The sequence below is a fragment of the Bubalus kerabau genome, chromosome 1 (assembly GCF_029407905.1).
Source record: "Bubalus kerabau isolate K-KA32 ecotype Philippines breed swamp buffalo chromosome 1, PCC_UOA_SB_1v2, whole genome shotgun sequence".
NCBI classification, from domain to species: Eukaryota; Metazoa; Chordata; class Mammalia; order Artiodactyla; family Bovidae; genus Bubalus; species Bubalus kerabau.
The window spans coordinates 171,835,431-171,840,957 of record NC_073624.1 but is presented as its reverse complement, the minus strand read 5'-3'; positions in this window follow the sequence as shown (position 1 = coordinate 171,840,957).

The window sequence follows — 5,527 nt, the reverse complement described above, 5'->3', positions numbered from 1 at the left end:
CTCTTTGCAACTCCATGGTGTGAGGAATGACAGGCTTCCCTGTCCTTCACTATCTCCTGGAGTTTGCTCAAATTCATGCCCAATGAGTCAGTGATGCCATCCAACCATCTCATCCTCTGTCATCCCCTTCTCTTCCTGCCTTCAATCTTTCCCAGCATTAGAGTCTTTTCCACTGAGGCACTTCTTCACATCAGGTCGCCAAAGTATTAGAGTTTCAGCTTCAGCATCAGTCCTTCCAATGAATATTCAGGACTGACTTCCCTTAGGATTGACAGGTTTGATCTTGCAGTCCAAGGGACTCTCAAGAGTCTTCTCCAACACACTTCAAAAACATCAATTCTTTGGTTCTCAGCTTTCTTTATGGTCCAACTCTCACATCTGTACATGACTACTGGAAAAACCATAGCTTTGACTATATGGATCTTTGTCAGCAAAGTGATTTCTCTGCTTTTTAATATGCTATGTAGTTGGTCATAGATTTTCTTCCAAGGAGCAAGGATCTTTTTATTCCATGGCAGTGAATTAAATTCATAAGTAATCCCACCAGAGATATTATAGTAACTCTAATCTGCATAAATACTTTTGCTACCCAATAAAAGTTTGTGTACCAAACAAACAGAAAAGTCAGAGTTTGGAGCAGAGAAATGTTATAGCAGGGCCATATAAGGAGACACGTAGCTCATGACCCCCAAACTCTGAACTCTTGGAAGGGTTTCAGCAAAACACTTTTAAAGGCAAGGTGAGGGAGGGGCATATTAGTTGTTGCCAGCTTCTTGGTATAGAAAATGTTTGTTCTTTCAGCTTCAACAAGACAAATGTTATTCCCTGTTATGCACTTTTTAATCTCTATATGAATGCACTCTTAAAGGCCAGGGCCTTGAGAATAGGCTATCCTGTATATTTGAGACTATAGGTAACATTATTTTACAAAAGGTTTAGAACCAGCATGACTACGCACAGGTGACAGAGCACAAACATTAAAGTAAAAAGGAACAAGTCTGATATAGGGTCAGATTCATTCTTGCCTATTACACCTTTAGCTCCCAAATACCTTTGCTTTACTCACAACTGAATTACTAAGTTATGAGTCATAGAATTTTAAGTTATAAATTATTTTACTTTGGAAATCTGAGGATATTGCTCCACACTGTTTTCTAGAACCCAGTGCTCCCGGTGAGAGTCTGAATGGTATGGACATTCTTGTCTACCCAATATACATCCCCTCTTCTCTTCCTATTTCCCAACAGAACCAGAAGCCTGATTTTGTGTCCATATCCATAGTCCAAACAGCACCTGAGGAGCAGAGTGAACAGAAGATAGAAACCTGATTTTTCGATGACCTTACTGAACCACTGATTCTGCTAAGCTGTAGTCTGGACCACATACTAGTAAGATTATACTCAAAATCCAAGTTAGACTTCAGCAGTACATGAACTGAGAACTTCCAAATGTACAAGCTGGATATAGAAAGGGCAGAAGAACCAGAGATAAAATTGCCAGCATCTCATTGGATCATAGAAAAAGCAAGGGAATTCCAGAAAAACATCTGCTTCTGTTTTGTTGACTACAAGAAAGTCTTTGTGTGGATCACAGCAAACTGTGGAATATTCTTAAAGCGATGGGAATACCAGACCATCTTACCTGTTTCTGAGAAACCTGTATGCAGGTTAAGAAGCAACAGTTAGAACCCGACAAGGAGCAACAATATGGTTCAAAATTGAGAAAGGAATACAACAAGGCAGTATATTGTCACCCTGCTTATTTAACTTATATGCAGCATATTTGTGAAACGCCAGCCTGGATGAATCACAAGCTGGAATCAAGATTGCCAGGAGAAATATCTACAGCCTCATACATGCAGATGATACCACTCTAATGGCAGAAAGTGAAGAGGAACTAAAGAGCCTCTTGATGAGGGTGAAAGAGGAGAGTGAAAAAGCTGGCTTAAAACTCAACATTCAAAAAACTAAGATTATGGAATCAGTCCCATCACTTCCTGGCAAGTACACTGGGAAAAAGTAGAAGCAGTGACAGATTTTATTTTGGGGGGCTCCAAAATCACTGCAGATGGTGACTGTAGCCATGAAATAAAAAGATGCTTGCTCCTTGGAAGGCAAACTATGACAAACCTAAACAGCCTATTAAAAAGCAGAGACATCACTTTTCTGATAAAGATCCATATAGTCAAAGCTATGGTTTTTCAGTAGTCATGTGCGTATGTGAGAGTTGGTCCATAAAGAAGGCTGAGTGCCAAAGAACTGATGCTTTTGAATTGTGGTGCTGGAGAAAACTCTTGAGAGTTCCTTGCACCTCAAGGAGATCAGTCCTAAAGGAAAGTCAATCCTAAAGGAAATCAAACCTCAATATTCATTACAGGGACTGATGCTGAAGTTAACACTCCAATACTTAGGCCAGCTGATGTGAAGAGATGACTGACTGGAAAAGACCCTGATGCTGCGAAAGACTGAAGGCAAACAGCAGAGCATGAAATGGTTAGACAGTATCACTGACTCAAGGGACACGAACTTGAGTAAACTCTGGGAGATAGTGAAGGACAGGGGAGCCTGGTGTGTTGCAATCCATGGGGTCACAAAGAGTCCGACACAACTTAGCCACTGAACAACAGCCTGGCCCAAGATTTCTTGTTGTGCCTTTACGTGCGTACTAAGTCGCTTCAGTTGTGTCAGTCTCTGTGCAACCCTATGGACTCTTCTGCCCATGGAATTCTCCAGGCAAGAAATCTGGAATGGATTGCTGAACCCTCCTCCAGGGGATCTTCCCAACCCAGCGATTAAACGCTCGTCTCCTGCATTGGCTGGCAATGCAATGCTCCTGCATTGGTGGGCAAGTTCTTTACCGCTAGCACCATCTTGGAAGCCCTTAAATGCTTTTACATTTAAACCAATTTGCGCAGTCCCATCTTCTATTATTGTACAAGTAATATACAGGATATCTTGTGTTTCCTTTTTATACCCTGGTTGCTTTTAAGATTTTAGAGTTCTGAAATTTTCTCCAGGATGTATTTCCTCCTCCTTTTCCCCACCCTCCTGGCCCCCTGCCAGTCATGCTCAGCACTTTATCTTCTATTTAATCTGAAGAAAGACCCAGGCTTTCTTCAGGTTGAATATGTTTTCTACTATATCTCTACATGTAATCTATTTGGAATTATTTCTTTCTCTTTATTTTCTATTTTCTTCTGAATCTTTCTGTTAGATAGCCTTTGGCTCTCAGGGCACATATCTGCTGCACACCTTCCAAGATTTTCAATTTCTGGTACTCCGATGGCATTTTCCTAGACCTGTATGGGTTTTATTACTTTAAAAATTATATATGGGGCTTCCCTTGTGGCTCAGCTGGTAAAGAATCCATGTTGCAATGTGGGAGACCTGGGTTCGGTCCCTGGGTTGGGAAGATCCCCTGGAGAAGGGAAAGGCTACCACTCCAGTTTTCTGGTCTGGAAAATTCCATGGACTGTATAGTCCATGGGGTTGCAAAGAATTGGACATGACTAAAAATTATATATGGAAGTGTGTTTATTTTAAAGAATATGAAGAATATGTACATTTCAATGCTGTCTTGCCAATAATGGTTCACAATTATTTTATTTTAAATTATTACTTTTATTGTGGTAAAATACACGTAATATAAAATTTACCAGTTCAACCATTTTTTTAAAGTGTATAGCTCAGTAGCATTAAGTATATTTTCACTGTTGTGCCATTATCACCACTAGTCATCTCCAGACCTTTTTCATCATCCCAATCTGAAATCCAAACCCAGTAAACAATAAATCCTCACTTCCTCCTTCCCTTAGTCCCTCGTAACCAGTATTCTACTTTCCATCTATGAATCTGACTATTGTAGACACCTCGCATAGGTGGAATTATACAATATTTGTCTTTTGGAGTTTGCCTTATTTTACTTTTCATGTCTTCAAGATTCATCCGTATTGTAGCATATATCAGATATTCCTTCCTTTTTATGGATGAATATTTCATTGTATGGATAGACCACATTTTGTTTACCCACTTACCAGTTCACTGACACTTGAGTTCTTCCTACTTTTTCACTATTCTGAATAACACTTCTGTGAACAGTAGTGTATAACCTGCTTGAGTCCTTGCTTTCAATTCTTTGGGGAATATACTTAGAAGTGGAATTGCTGGATTATATAGTAATTCTATTTTTAATACTGAGGAACCACCATACTATTTCCACAGCAGCTGTGTTGCAGGGAGGAAGCCAATTTTGACTCCATGTTGGAAACTGTTTCTTTGACTCGCTTTTCATTGCTTTAATTATTATAATCATACTCAGTGGCTTGCCTGAAGCACCCTGCCCCTCTGTTTGATTAAAGTACCTTTGTTCAACTGGTGGAGAGATAGTTTGTCCCTGCCCACCTGTGAACAGAAGAGATTAACACACCGCTTCTGACGGTTGGACATTCCCTTGGAGATGCTTTGCAAGACTGAAGATGCTTTCACTTTGTTTCCCCATTGCATCTCCTTCTCTAGTCTGCCTTTTGACTTTAGTTCCTCATTGCTTCTTTCTCTCTGATCTATAAAATAACCTGGCATCCAGACCCTAATAAGATGATTATTTTGAGGCGTTAGCCTGCCATCTTCTTGGTCTGCCGTTCCCCCGATTAAAGTCTCCTCCTTGCCTCAACACCTTAAAGCTCAGATTTGTTGGCCTATGGTGAGACGAGCAGACCAAACTTGGACTCGGTAACAGCTGCAGCATTTTACATTCTCAGCAGCAGTTCACAAGGATTCAATTTCAACAAGTCCTCACCAATGCAAGTTGCTTTCTGAATTATTTTGTTCTTGTCTTTGTTTTGATAGCAGCTATCCTAATGGATAAAGTGCTAGCTCATTGTGGGTCTGATTTGCAATTCTCTAAGGTTAGCAGTGTGTACTGTTGCATTTGACTATTTTTGCTTCAGATCTCTTTCTCATATTATTTTCCTGGTATATAATAATTAATCTCTTTATTCTCTACCTTAAGGTGTCCTTTGGTTTTAGGCCTGGTTTTGTAAACTTTAATGGTGGCTATTTAAAAAAGCATTCACTTGATATTTATAGAATTGTATTATTTGGTATGTACAGTGCCAGACAATGAGGATGGAGTGGGAAAGAAGGGGGTTACTCTCAATACTGGAAAACAAGCTTTACAATTTAAAGGAACCCTTTTAAAAGAAGTAATGAATGTCATGAAAAGGGCAATTCTAGGTCTATGTTTTTGTTTTCACCCCATGTGTCAGTTAAATTCGTTAAATAGATACTAACAGTTTTCTCAATAACCAAGAAAAAGCAGCAGCAAGCGGCTAGTCTTCCACATTTTCTACTACATGCTCACTTTTTCCACTTATTAATTTTAAACACAACGGGTGCACGAAAGGACACGTGGTTACAGCAGACGCTTCAGCCTCTGGCTTTTGCAAGACTGCTTTCTCTAGCCTTCCCTTCCTTAGACCTTCTCGGACTCCGTAGAGGGCCGTGCCATGGAGACGTCTGGGAAGTATAGT